The 16,300-nt window shown below is 37.8% G+C and overlaps 1 long non-coding RNA gene across 1 annotated transcript in view; it reads left to right on the forward strand.

Moving 5' to 3' along the window:
- The window catches only part of LOC149136123 (uncharacterized), a 97,696-nt gene extending 81,933 nt beyond the window's left edge, over window positions 1–15,763 (forward strand). Inside the window, exon 2 of the long non-coding RNA XR_016241563.1 lies at window positions 13,260–15,763. This is a non-coding gene — a long non-coding RNA (uncharacterized LOC149136123). The remainder of the gene's footprint in view (window positions 1–13,259) is intronic.
- Window positions 15,764–16,300: the final 537 nt, after the last annotated feature.

Consider the following 16,300-nt stretch of genomic DNA (forward strand, 5'->3'; position numbering starts at 1 on the left):
AGTTCAGGGGCACTGGCAATGATCTCGCTCGAAAAATTTCATGTGTCGCCAGCACATGAGCCAGTCCAGGGGCACTGGCAATAATCTCGCTCGAAAATCCTACGACGGGCCCACACAAGAGCCAGTTCAGGGGCACTGGCAACAATCTCGCTCGAAAGATTTCATGTGTCGCCCGCACATGAGCCAGTCCAGGGGCACCTGCAGCGATCTCGTTCGAAAATCCTATGACGGCCCTGCACAAGAGCCAGTTCAGGGGCACTGGCAATGATCTCACTCGAAAAATTTCATGTGTCGCCCGCACATGAGCCAGTCCAAGGGCACTGGCAACGATCTCGCTCGAAAATCCTACGACGGCCCCGCACAAGAGCCAGTTCAGGGGCACTGGCAATGATCTCGCTCGAAAGATTTTATGTGTCGCCCGCACATGAGCCAGTCCAGGGGCACCGGCAACGATCTCACTCAAATATCCTATGACGGCCCTGCACAAGAGCCAGTTCAGGAGCACTGGCAATGATCTCACTCGAAAGATTTCATGTGTCGCTCGCACATGAGCCAGTCCAGGGGCACCGGCAATGATCTCGCTCGAAAATCCTACGACGGCCCCGCACAAGAGCCAGTTCAGGGGCACTGGCAACGATCTCGCTCGAAAAACCTCATGTGTCACCCGCACAAGAGCCAGTCCAGGGGCACTGGCAAATGTCTCGCTCGAAAATCCTACGACGGCCCCGCACAAGAGCCAGCCCAGGGGCACTGGCAACAATCTCGCTCGAAAAATTTCATGTGTCACCCGCTCAAGAGCCAGTTCAGGGGCACCGGCAACGATCTTGCTCGGAAATCCTACGACGGCCCCGCACAAGAGCCAGTCCAGGGGCACTGGCATCGCTCTCAATCGAAAATCCCACGAAGGCCAGCCAGGCGGCACTGGCAACGGCCACGCCCAAAATGGTGCATTTCATGTGTCACTTGCACATGAGCCAGTCCAGGACACTAACTCGAGTTCGATTTCACTTGCCTCAACAGGCCTTCACAAGTGGAGTTTAGTGTCCAACTTAACTTGATTTCGATTTCACTTGCCTCAACAGGTCTTCGCAAGTGGAGTTTGGTGTCCAATGAAGGAAGGTACGCATAAGTGGACTGGCTGATATATACATATATATTTCGTTTTTGGATTTGGTTTGCAAGATTTTTTATGTGATTTCGTGTGTTGAAGCATATTCTGTTGTGTCTGGGGAGAGTCATTTTCTTATTGTGCCTTAAAATTTAACACACTCAAGACTATTGATAAGGTTGCAAGACACAACAAAAATTTTAGGAAAATAAAAATAAGAAATAAGTGGAAATTTTAACAGTGTGTGTGTTAAATTTTAAGGCACAATAAGAAAATGACTCTCCCCAAACACAACAGTATATAGATATATATATATATATATATATATATATATATATATATATATAAATTATATTTATATACATATATTATTTATTATAAAATTGAATTTGGTATTACAAAATTGAATATTCTTGTATGTTTGGAATTTTACATTCCCTAATATTATAATATATATATATATATATATATATATATATATATATATATTTACATTATTCTATCGATATATTCTGTCGGAGTGCTAAGTTACGGAGACGTAAACACACCATCATCAGTTTCTAAGTGATTGTGGTGGGGGCAAAACAAACACAGATACAAATACACACACACACACACACACATATATATAGGATAGCCAAATCCACTGATAAGGCTTTTGTCAGTCCAAGGCTATAGTAGAAGACACTTGCCCAAGGTGCCACACAGTAGGACTGAACCCGGGACCATGTGGTTGGGAAGTGCAAGTTACCGAGCACACAGCCATGCCCATGCCTATATATATGTATATGTATATATATACATATATATATATATACATATATATATATACATATATATATATACATATACATATATATATATATATATATATATATATATATATATATATATATATATATATATATATATATATATATATATGGGAAGGTTTGGGGGTGATGTACAGAAATTATATAGAAAAAAATTAAGGTACTCAGAAATCTGGATGTTTGTACATTTACAGATTTTTATTAATGTCACATATTAAATAAAGCGCGCTTTTCACCTAGTCGTGTAGGATTTTGAAATTGTTTTTGAAAGCGCTTTATTTAATATGTGACATTAATAAAAATCTGTAAACGTACAAACATCCAGATTTCTGAGTACCTTAATTTTTATATATATATATATATATATATATATATATATATATATATATATATATATATATATATATATATACATATATATATATATATATATACATATATATATATATACACACACATATATATATATATATATATGTATATATATATATATATATATATATATATATATATATATATATATATATATATATATATATATATATATATATATATATATACACACACATATATATATACACATACAAATAAATATATATACAAAGATATATATATATATATATACATACAAATATGTATATAAATACATAGTGCAACTAATAGAAATGAAACTAATATACATATCCATAGCGAAAGTAATTGAAATTGAAACCATATAATAGTGAAACTTTATATCACATTACAGTAGAAATGTTATTGCTTCACTTTTACACGTAATATCGAAACAGTGTAAAGAGATAAGTGATTGTTCCGGTCTCGCATTAGGCAAGAAGTTGAAAATGTTTTGGGCTCATGACTCTTCAAGGGTCCTAAGTAAGGCATGTGTAAAATTTGAATGAAATCGGTTGATTAGTTCTTGAGTTTTAGTGATGCATACACACACACACACATATATATATATGTGGGGGTGCTGAAAAGTTTCTGACTTTAAGGGTATCATGAAAGACCTGGTTGGCTATTCAACCTTCAGAGTTCTTTTGCAGGGATTAGAAAAACTGAAGGACCACTGCAATAAGTGTGTGAATCTGAGAGAGGAATATCATCATCAGCAGCAGCATTTAACGTCCGTTGTCCACGCTGGTATGGGTTGGACGGTTTGACTGGGCTGGCATGCTGGAAGTTTGCGCCAGACTCCAATCTGATTTGGCATGGTTTTCTATGGTTGGATGCCCTTCCTAATGCCAATCACTGTGGAAGTGTAATGAGTGCCTTTACGTGCCACTGACACGGGTGCCATTTGTATGACACTGGTATCTGCCATGATTGCAATTTTGCTTGACTTGAAGGGTCTTCTTCCCAAGCCAGAGGTTTTGGTCATTGCTTCCGTAAAGCCAACACTCAAAAGGAACTCGGCCACTTTGCCTCCACGAGGCCCAACACTTGAAAGGAACTCAGCCACCTCTTGTATTTTCTTCTACCCAAAGCTGGGAACTTTACAGCACCCACTTGCACGTTGACTTCTTACATTAGCTAAAAGTTACAGGATAGGATATTTACTCGAATGAATCAAATTGCTGTAAATTACTTATTGGAACTTAGTTTTATCAACTCTGGGAGGTTGAAGGGCAAAATTCAGTTCATGTGAGTTCTGAATTCAGAATATAAAGGACTTAACTAAATAATTTTTGTCTGGTACCACTGACATTGATACTTACTCCACTACCCTAGAAAATTTAAAATATTTGTATTCTTTACTAAGTACAAGAATTTTAAATTTTCAGGTTTAATATTACAAATACAAACTCTCTAGCTATCTATTTGCTTATCTTTCTCTAGATCTATATATAATCTGCTTATCTCTGTTTCTATCTTATCTACCAGTTACTATCCACCCATCAATCAATTTACTTCTCTCTTTCCTTTCTCTCTATCAGTCCCACTCCTTATATATATATATATATATACACACACATACACGCATATATATATATTCATATATATATATATATACATACACACACACACCCACACACATATATGTATATGTATATATATATTTATATACATATATATATATAGGTGTATATATAATGTGTATATGTTTGTATATGTGTGTGTGTGTGTGCATGTGCACACACACACACAGATGTATATACACCCACCTCCATATTTTACTACCATACCTGTTTCCTATCAACGTTGGCCTTCCGTGATCTCTTTTGTATATATCTACGTTGTCAAGGCAACCAACTACTGCCAATCTTTTCTCTCCATTAGTTTCTATTAGTTTCTTTAAACTTGCTTTAGGCTTCCCCCACTCACTCATCCTGACCTCTTTCTCTCTCTCTCTCTCTCTCTCTCTCTCTCTCTACAACAGATAATGATAATGATGAGGATAATACACTTCAGTGTTATGATGATAATGAGGATGATGACGAGGACGATGATGATGATTAGGAGGAGGAGGAGGAGGAGAAGGAGGACAATGATGGAGAGGACGATGTTGATGATGGAAAATACATTACTCTCTGTCTCCTGCTCAAACACTATGCTTCACTATCTTTTCACTCAAGTTCATTTTCTCTCCTTTATAGATACACACACACACACACACACACACACACACACACACACCAGCATACACATGTAGGCTCTTGCAAATTTATCCCCTCTTTTTGTTTTTTTCAAGATGTCCTCTCCCCACATTTTCTCTCATTTTATTTCTCACTATATTGCTCTCTCAAGCACTTTTTACACACACACACACATACACACACACACACACATACACACACACAATCTCACTACTTTTATTCATCACACACATTTTACTCTTTCTATTACTCTCTCTCTCTCTCACTTTACTCTTCCACATACTCTGCTTCTCTCGCCCTCTCTCTCTCCCTCATTCATATATATACATGGTCTTGATTTCCCTCTGTATGTTCAATGTACAATAGCTTTTCTATTCAAGTGTTTCATTTGGCTCAGGTGTACCGATTGTTATTAAACACGCATACACCTGTGCACATATGCACACAGATACTCCATAAATACTTGGAAACTGCCACAGACACACACAAGCGCGTGCATGCACACATACACATGCATGCACATACACACACATACACACACACAGAGTCAAAACAACACAAAATAACATATACACACACACACACACACACACACACACAAATACAAGGAAACAAGAAAGTAAGACATGTATGTGTGTGTATATTTATATGTGTGAGCTAGTGTGTTTGTGTGAGTGAGAAATAACATAAGAAAGTGTGTGTGTGTGTGTGTGTAAAATAAAGTCAGAGAGAATGAGTGTATGTGGTGTATAATGAGAGTTTGTGTATGTGTAAAGAATAAAAAATGTGCATGCGTGAAGAATAAAATGATAGCGTATATGTGTGTAAGGAATAATACAAAAGTGTATGCATGTGTATGTATGAGGAATAATGGGAGCAAAAGTGTGTTTGTGTGCAATTTGCTGCCCCACAGCCCTAACTAAACATTGTTGGTTGGTCATTGGATAAGGTTTCCCTCATGAAATATAGACCAACTGCCGTTATTACAGCAGCAACAGGGCAAATTCTAATTAATTAGACTTCACATGGACAAGGGAATGCAAACCCCTTTCCTCCCACTTCCTTGTGACATGTGGTGGTTCTGATGGGAGAGAGAGAGAGAGAGAGAGAGTGGGGTGGGGGAGAGAGAAAACAATGTCTTTGTGTCTCACTTTTCTTCTGTTGATATATCTTCTTTACATCACTAATTACATAGTTTGTGTGTGTGTGTGTGTGTGTGTGTGTGTGTGTGTGTGTGTGTGTGTGGATAGATAGCTAGGTTGACAGATAAATAGACAGATATATAGATAGGTAGGTAGGCAGATAGGTAGACAGATAGATAAATAGATAGATAGATAGATAGATAGATAGATAACACAGAGGTAAATGAAGAGGAGGTAAAAAGAAATATGAATGACACAAAATATTGCTTTATAGAAAATTTTTCATCAAAATTACAGTTTCTATTATAATATCTGAAACCCTACTTTTATGTTGGTTTGTTTTGTTTCATTAATGTTGTGCATACTTGCATTTTGTGACTTTTCTGTGTCAGAGTGCTATTACCTCTGCTGGTAACCAAGGTTTTCCTCTCAGAGTAAAGAGTAGTTTGTATGATGCAGGCTGTGAATGTGGAAGATTTGTATCAGTTAGAAAGAAATGAAGTGAGCATGCTCCACTGGATGTGCAGAGTTAGTGTGCATGAATGACAGAGCACAAATGAGCTGAGAGAAAAACTGAAAATTAGAGGAATAAGATATGAACTACAAGAGAGAAAAATGTGCTGATACAAACTTGTGATGTGTACAGAGGATGTTAGTTGGATTCAGAAGTTCAGAGAGCTTGAAGTGGATAGAATTTGTAAAAGGGGAAAACCTAGGGAAACATAGGATAAAGTGAAAACTGATCTTAAGAAGCTGAATGAGAAGACAAATGGCCATGACAGGTTGTGGCACATAGGGTTGGAGAAGACCTGTCTACCAATGTAAACATGGTAAAATGTTTATGTAAATTGTACTGATGATTCTTTTATTTGTTTCTGTCATTTAACTGTGGCCATGTTGGAGCACTGCCTTAAAGGGTTTTAGTTGAAGAAATTGACCTCAGGACTTATTCTTTGTAAGCCTAGTACTTATTCTGTCAGTCTCTTTTGTCGAATTGCAAAGTTATGGGAACATAAACACACCAGCACCGGTTGTCAAGCGGTGGTGGGAAGACAAACACAGACACAAAGATACACAGATCACCATCATCATCATCATCATCATTTAACGTCCACTTTCCATGCTAGCATGAGTTGGACGATTTGACTGAGGACTGGTGAACTGGATGACTGCACCAGGCTCCAATCTGATCTGGCAGAGTTTCTACAGCTGGATGCCCTTCCTAATGCCAACCACTCGGAGAGTGTAGTGGATGCTTTTACATGCCCCCAGCACGAGGGCCAGTCATGCGGTACTGGCAACGGCCACACTCAAATGGTGGTTTTTATGTGCCACCTGCACAGGAGTCAGTCCAGTGGCAGTGGCAATGACCTCGCTTGAATGTTTTGATCACGTGCCACCGGCACAAGTGCCAGTAAGGCGACACTGGTAACGATCATGCTCAAATGGTGTGATTTACATGCCACTGGCACGGAAGCCAGACAGGTGCTCTGGTAGTGATCCTGCTTGGATGGTGCTGTTAGTGCTCCACTGGCACGGGTGCCAGTCATTGAATTTGGTTCAGTTTTGATTTCACTTGCCCCAACAGCTCTTTGCAAGCAGAGTTTAGTGTCCAATGAAGGAAGGTTGGCATGGGTGCCAGTTGTCGAATTTGGCTCGATTTATAATTTGATTTCGATTTCACTTGCCTCAATAGGTCTTCACAAGCAGAGTTTTGTGTCCAAAGAAGGAAAGGTATGCATAAGTGGGTTGGCTACACCCCTGGTAAAGGCCACGGGTTATGGTCTCACTTGTCTTGCTGGGTCTTCTCACACACAGCATATTTCCAAAGGTCTTGGTCAGAAGTCATTGCCTCGGTGAGGCCTAATGTTCAAAGGTCGTGCTTCACCACCTCATCCCAGGTCTACCTCCTTCACAGGCACCCTCAACCGCTAGGCTGTGGCACTTTTTCACACAGCTATCCTCATCCATTCTCGCCAAATGACCATACCAGTGCAATCGTCTCTCTTGCACTCCACATCTGATGCTTCTTATATCCAACTTTTCTCTCAGGGTGCTTGCACTCTGTCATGTATGCACACTGACATTACACATCCATTGAAGCATACCAGTTTCATTCTTTGCGAGCTTACGCATGTCCTCAGCAGTCACGGCCCATGTTTCACTGCCATGTAGCATAGCTGTTCATACACATGCGTCATACAGTCTGCCTTTTACTCTGAGCGAGAGGCCCTTTGTCACCAGCAGAGGTAAGAGCTCTCTGAGCTTTACCCAAACTATTCTTATTCTAGCAGCTACACTTTCAGCGTACCCTCCCCCACTACTGACTTGGTCGCCTAAGTAACGGAAGCTATCAACTACTTCTAGTTTTTCTCCTTGGAATGTGGCAGACAGGTTTATTGTTGTAAGTAGGGTGGGGGATTACAGAGGAATAATGGAAGAGACTGGGGAAAGAGGAGGGGAACAAGTAGTGTTAGGGAGATGATGGGTAGAAGGGATCCAGTGCTATCTTACATTACATCTTCAACATTTTATGTTTGTTTTCCATGCTGGCATGGGGTTGGCTGGCTCATCAGGATCCAGATTAGTTCTCATTGGAGTTATAGTTCCTTTAAGTCATGGGTTTACATCTTAGTTTTGGCATAGTTTTTGTGGCTGGATGTCTTTCCTAACACCAACTATTTTACAGAGTGTACTGGGTACATTATTGCAGCACCAGCACCAAAGAGGTTATCATGCTCCAGCAGGACTAAATAATCCTCTCAACTTTGTTAGGCTTTATCAGTAGTATGTACTCACAGCCAGCCACAAGTGTAGACGAGATTTGTTAACTCTGATATACAGGAAACAATGAATAAAACATGAGTGTGTGTGTGCACATATATTATTATTATTATTATTATTGGCAGAATTGTTAGAACATCAGACAAAATACCTTGGAGTATTTAGTTATGGTTCTTTACATTCTGAGTTCAAATCCCAAAGTTTTGGAGTCAATAAAAAAGTATCAGTCAAGTGCTAGAGTTCATTTTAATTGTCTAATCTGTCTCTAAAATTTTGGTTTCATGCCTATGAAAGAAATTATAATTATGAGGTTGGTAGCTTGGCAAATAAAATACCCCTTGCAGTATTTAGTTATGTTCCTTTACATATTGAGTAAAATTCCACTGACCAATAAAATAAGTACCAGCCATGTACTGGGATTTAATTTTTTCTACAATACCTTCCTCTCCTATGTTGGTAGGATAGAAATCCTTATTATTTCCATATGATTGGTGTAACAGAAAAACTACTTCACCGCATTTAGATATGTCATTTTACAATCTAGATTTCAGTACCTGTCAATTGATTGACTGTTCTTTGTTACAAAATTTTGGGGCTTTTTTTTTATTTAATCTAGGAATCTTTAGTACTATCATAAGAGTGGTGGATTAGTAGAATCAGTAGGGAGTGGCCAACAAAATATTTAACAAATTTTGATTATGTCAATTTATCTTCTGAGTTAAAACTCTCACCAGATTCAAAATTTACCTAGCATTCTTCAGTGGGTGGGTGGAGCAGTAAAATCAGTGCGAGTCAAGTATTTGGGTTTATTTAATTGCTACATCACTCTTATAAAATGTGTGGCCTTATTCTAAGAGAGGTACAAGACCACAAATTTAGAGAGAAGGTAAAACTGAGAGTGAAACCACAGTTTTGTTACTGTGTTAGAAATACTTATTATTTTCATATTTTAGAAACTTGAGATGATTGTGTACATAATATTTTGGTTTCTAGGTGGAAGATATGTGGCTTCATAGCCATATGCCCTGTGCACTACTCTAAAGCTGATTCTCCACAACTTACCTCACAAAGACATGTCAATGAGAGAGCCTCTATATAGTTGCTCAGTGTTATATATAGCAATGAAATTTCCTTCAAACCATAACCTATTGTCTTAGAAAAAAAGAATGACATTGGATAATGTAGTCTTAGATACACAAAGTCGGAATAAAAGATGGGATGGTCACAGCTAGAACACTTTTGATTGACGATCTGCTGGACTGAGTCCAAACAAAAAATTCACAAATTAACTGTGTTTTTAGGTATGACACTGAAATTTCTTCTATCCTTACATGGTACAACAATCTCTTGCTAAACTCCTCACTTGTGAATTCTATTTCACTCTGACATCTTGGGTTGAAAGTTTTCATTGTAGTATGTATAGAAAGGGTTTGTACCTACCGCTGACTGGCTTCCATTCCGGTGGCACATAAAAAGCACCATTTGACCGTGATCGTTACCAGCATTGCCTCACTGGCATTTGTGCCGTTGGCACCTGAAAAACAACATTCAAGCAAGGTCATTGCCAGTGCCGCTGGACTGGCTCCTGTGCAGGTGGCACATAAAAAACACCATTTGAGCATGGCTGTCACCAGTACTGCCTGACTGGCTCTTGTGCAGGTGGCACGTAAAAGCACTCACTACACTCTCAGAGTGGTTGGCATTAGGAAGGGCATCCAGCTGTAGAAACTCTGCCAGATCAGACTAGAGCCTGGTGCAGTCACCTGGCTCGCCAGTCCTCAGTCAAACCGTCCAACCCATGCTAGCATGGAAAGCAGACGTTAAACGATGATGATGATGATGATGATGATGATGATTCCATCAACTCTGATAAGTTACATGGCCCACTCATTTCCTCTTCTACATCAACAATCTGTTCATTGTCACTATTTAAATTGTTTTCTCTTAAGCAGATTATATTATCCTTCACTCCTCCTTTACTTTTCATGCACAAGTTTCATCCACACCCAACCTAGATACAACATATCAATCCTTCACTGTATCCATGAAGAGAAGGAGACTTCAAAAACATTCTCCAAGGAAGACATGACAACCATGTCCGTGTGTACATCACAAAGACATAATTACTGCACATAACTAGGAAATAAACTTCCATCTCTCCCTCTCTAATCATTGGTCAATGCACAAAACAGTTAAAGTCTTTAGAAATGATAGGACCTGCAATTACCTATGATCTACCACACACACATAGAAAAAGCTGTGTCTCAAAGATTAACATTTTTCTTCAGAGTCAAGTAATATTTGAAGCTGAAGTGAAATTCACAATGGAATACTGCTGCCACATTTGAAACTGGACTAGAGCTGTATACAAAAACATCCTAGACAGCATTTAGCTGATGGCCAAGGATTCACTTCCTCACACGCTCCAACCATTATCCCTCAGACACATGATCTCCTTACTTTCCTTCTTCTACTGTTACTACAATGGTCTTTATTCCTTAGACCTAGCTAGCTGCATACTTTCTCCAAGCTCTCCCATCACCCACTGAGTCACCTCTCTCAAGCCCAGAACTAACAATTTTACCTTGTCTTTTCTTTAAAATTCCCTTTCTATACATGTTGACTTCCAGATGTTCAAGCTAACGACAATCTGAGACCAGTGGTGGAGGGTCTGCAAAGGCGATGAACACTGTTCCAGCCTTCAGACAGACAGAAAAAAAAAATACTTGCATTATTATATTCTTTTATTTCTTCGTGTGTTTTTTATTCTGGTTTTATCTGATTTTGTCAAACTTCTGTTATAGAACATAACATCAGATTTTAAGTGGTGAAAATACACATCTATGTATATATCTATCATATATTTATATAGTCACATATACACATCTATATATCTTGTTAATTTTTATGTCCATTTTTCCAGGCTAGCCAGGGATAGATGAATTTATTATTGAGGTATTGTTTTATGACTGGATGTTCTTACTGTCATCAACTAGTTTTTTCACAACCTTGAATATGTAACCTGCTGACAAAGAAAATGACAGTAATGTCATTGCCTGTGGCTAGCAATTTTCAGAGAAGTGTAAATGTAACCAAACACATATTGAGAAGAATGGCGATAGCAGTTTGTATCTAATGGCGGGAGGTAGTTTCACTACATATACATACATATATATATATATGTGTGAGTGTGTGTTAGATTGCTCTTAAGTGCTACTGGTTGCATGTAACTCAGTACAACCTGTTGGCAACTAAACTGGCAACACCAGCAAGAAACCCACTTGGTGAGTAGGGTGATTTCTGGTTACCCTGCAGGATGAAAAACAAGATCCATTAAAGGGTGGATGAACTCAGAAGGATCAATGCTCATCCAATTACATGATATATATATATATATATATATATATATATATATATATATATATATATATATATATATTTATTTGCACGAGGACTTAAAAGTTTCTGGTTTGGTACCAAAGTGTACATTTAGCTTACCAGGGTGAGTTGGACTCTTAGATAACTATAATATATAACTATATATAATATGTAACTTAGATAACTGTGAAGATAACTAATCCAAGAGATGGAGAGCTCTGATAGAGAAGCCTGAGGTATGATGCTCAATGAATTTGTGGCAAACATTTACACCAACTTTCTGCTCTAAGCATTTCCAAAACTTTTGGCTGGTCCTACACACTGAAAACAAATCAACTGTGTGGGTAGTCTTAAAGCTAGGTTGTTGGATCTTCATACATACAGACTGACATTACACACACACACAACATTATATATATATATATATATATATGTATATATATATATATATATATATATATATGAGAGAGAGAGAGAGAGAGAGAGAGAGAGAGAGAGAGAGAGAGAGAGAGAGAGAGAGAGAGAGAGAGAGAGAGAGAGAGAGAGAAAGCTGTTTCTGTATTAAGAAGCAGTATACTCAGAGCTGAGAGCTTGTGCGACATCATATAGTTTCCTCAACTGTAGGGTAATGAAGGTGGACTAATAGGCTCTCTTCCTATTAAGTTAACCCTAAAGTTTTGTAAATTTCTTTTGGTATTTAGGGAACACTTCAGATTTTTTTTCAACTCATCAGTTATATAGAGGCTTTACTATACTTGCTGAAGTTGATAGTTTTATAAATAAACGAAAAGATTTAATTAGAATGACTAGAATGAATAATACGAAACTTTTTCAGAATTTCATGACTGAAGCTTCCTGGGCTTACCCACTTTAAAATGTCTCCTTTGTTGCTTCAAGAACCAGGATGGAGGACAAAAAATGCATCTGGGGACACAGGAGAGATAAGAAGCTTTAAACAGAACAGGTTATTTGTCATGACTTTTAGACCACTGCATAGATGGCTTAAATAGTATTCTTAAAGGATATGTTTATATACAACTGTCCGCATTGACCCTAAATTTCGACTACTTCAGATAAAAGATAAAATATACAATAAACCCTTTATATTTTGGATTTAACAAACCAAATAATAATATTAGCACAGCAAAATACTCTTACTACACTTCAAAAATTTAATAATTTTATATTGTGCAATAGTTGTCTTCAATTTCAATGGGCTTTTGGCATCAATGGACACAACTTACCTTCCTCTTTATTAGTCTGTTAAATTGAGAATTCAAAAGGGATTTTTTTTTTTACTTCATACACAAATATATTGAGTTGTCACATAAATTCATTCATTTCTTTCCACTGTTATTTGAATTAACACAAAAAATATTTTTATTGTAGTGTTTTATTTTGTTTGTTTCTAAAATTTAAATAAATTTTTATCTCTTTTCAGACATATAATGATGTAGTGCCAAGTAGAAGAATATGAGCATTTTGAGTACCTGGCTCTCTTTGCTTTCAATCAAGGTTCCAAAGCTGCTAAAGCCACTCATGACTTTTGTGTCGTGTACAGAGAAGGCACTATTACTGAAAGAACTGCACAGAAATGGTTTTCATGCTGCAAGGAGAAACTCTCTTTCACATTCTGGCCAGCTGGTTCAGTTCAATAAGGATGGATTGAATAAGGTCATCCACAAGAATCCCTGTCAATCCACTAGGGAATTGGTCCAGTAGATGGAATGCTTTCATGACACCATTGTCTGTCACATTCACTCAATGGTGCATGGGTTCTACATGCTCTGAACAAAAGAGAAACTTCAGTCCCAACATTGCTAACTTGACCCAAATGATATTCAAGAGGAAGTTCTACTGCACTCATTGTATTCTCCTGATATAGTACCTTCAGATTATTACCATTTTTGGTTATTCTCCAACAGTTTGCATTCAACAACAATGTGGAGCTAAAAACAGGGTTCAATGAATTCCTTGAGTCAAGACCTGGTGATTTCTAATGCCAAAGCATTGACAAGCTAGTGGAATGTTGGCAAAGAGTCATGAACAATGAAGGAGAATACATTAACTGATTTGTTAAAATTCTTGACCAAAATAAAGATTAAATCAAAAGGAAAAAATGAATTTATTTGACAGGCAAATACATCTACTAAGAAATCCTAGAAAGATCATGGGGTATTCCTCTTTAACAAATAGTCTATTACACTGGTAGAAAGTCACAAAAGTAAAGAAAAACTATTGAATGAATTAACCCAGTACATGACTTGGTTATTGTATATGTTACCCTTAACTTTTCAACAGTCTGGTTATAACTATATCACCTTTACTGGTCTGAAGAGTGCCAGCTACAGAACCTCTGTGATCACCCAATCTGCTAGAAATAGCAGCCAACTTTCACCAACAGCTGCTAAAAAGGAAAGGCATACATGATACATTATGCACAAAAAAGAAAGATTACTATAATTTAAATATCTTTGAGCATAGGGCTGAATAGCAACTGGTTTGTTTTAAACTTTTTGAAATTAATTACTGTAATTTCTAATGGTACGGTGAGAGGAAGATGGGAAATTACCATTACCTTTATCAAGGGTGGAAGTAAGAAACTCTGAAGTCTTAATGCTTACAAGATGCCAAAGTTCCAAGTAGTGGTGTTAAAAACTATCACTCAAGAACAGGTACAGTTCATCCAACAGACTTTCACAGATTCTGTCCACCCAGTTTCACTCAGAAGGTTTGGGTTAGCTCAAGGTTATATTAGGTTGTCAAGGAAGTTCTTGCGGAATTTTTAATTTTGGTTTTAAATGATGTATTTTCAAATTAATTTTCGTTAAATTACTTTATATATCATATAAATTATTTTATATATCATTTTAAAGCCCATTTTTTCGCTCTATCTAATCGTGTTACTCTTTTTCTTTTTGAATAATTAGGCCATTTTTTTTCCGGAATGTTGAATACAACATGGACAAAAGGCAAATTTGCACAATTTTCTTATTCCAGTTCAAGCTAGGCTGAAAAGCTGCTGAAACAGATTGTGATATCAACAATGCATTTGGCCCAGGAACTACTAATGAACGTACAGCACAATGATGGTTCAAGAAATTTCGTAGCGGTGAGTCTTGAAGATGATAAGTGTAGTGGTCGGCGATTGGATGTTGACAACGATCAAATTAGAACCTTAGTGAAAGCCAATCCATGCACAACTGTTCGAGAGCTTGCTTCTGAATTAGATGTAACGTATAAGACAATTTCTAACCACTTGAAAGAGATTGGAAAAACAAAAATACTTGAGAAATGGGTGCTGCATGAATTGAGCGACCCCCCCCCCCCAAAAAAAACCCCGCCATTTTGAAGTGTCGTCTTCCTTTCTTTTACACAACAAGAATGACCTGTTTCTCAACTGGATTGTGACTTGCGATGAAAAGTGGATTCTTTATGACAATCGGTGATGCTCAGCTCAGTGGTTAGATGCCGACTAAGCTCCACGGCACTTCTCGAAGCCAAAGTTGCACCAAAAGAAGGTCATGGTGACTGTTTTGTGGTTTGCAGCCAGTCTCATCCATCACAGATTTTTGGATCCAGGCAAAACCATTATGGCGGAGATGTACTGACAGCAAATGGATGAAATGTATAAGAAACTCCGACAACAATAGCCAGCATTAGTCAATAGAAAAGGACCAATTCTTCTCCATGACAACGCTTGGCCGCACAACTGACCCTGCAAAAGTAGAAAGAATTGGGCTACGAAACTCCGCTTCATCTGCCATACTCACCAGACCTCGCGCCTACCAACTACCACTTTTTCAAGCATCTCGACAACTTCCTGTGTGAGAAATGATGAAAAAACCAAGACGATGCCAAACACGCCGTCAACGACTTCATCACCACCAGAATACAGGATTTTTATGTTACTGGCATAAATAAACTTGTTTCACATTGGCAAAAGTGTATTGATTCTGATGGTGTTTATTTCGATTAATAAAGTTTTGTTTGAGTCAAGATATGTGCATCTGAATTTAAAGGTTAAAAACCGCAAGAACTTTCTTGACAACCTAATAATAGAAGATTGTTGCTTAACTTACTGCACACTGGGATCAAATCAAGAATCACGTTTACAGAGTGAACTTTTTAATCCTGCAACTATGGCTGTACCTGTCCTTTAAAAGTAAGGTAAAGTTACCTTCTCGAGTCATGTGACTATTAAAAGGGCTGGTTTCCATGGTGTATAAATTCCCTACCTGGATGGGACACCAGTCCATTGCAAGATTACTCATTTTTGCCAGCTGAGTAGACTGGAACAATGTGAAATGATGTGTTTTGCTCAAAAACACATCACCTGGTCCAGGAATTGAAACAACAATCTTATGATCATGAGTCCAACACTTTAACAACCATGTGCCTTTCCTTTGCCTGCCACCTTTACGTTTGGAAAAGTAATGTTACACATCAACCATTGAGGATGATACCTTCTGATAAAAGGAG

This window comes from Octopus bimaculoides, chromosome 4 (assembly GCF_046866305.1).
Source record: "Octopus bimaculoides isolate indiv1 chromosome 4, ASM4686630v1, whole genome shotgun sequence".
NCBI classification, from domain to species: Eukaryota; Metazoa; Mollusca; class Cephalopoda; order Octopoda; family Octopodidae; genus Octopus; species Octopus bimaculoides.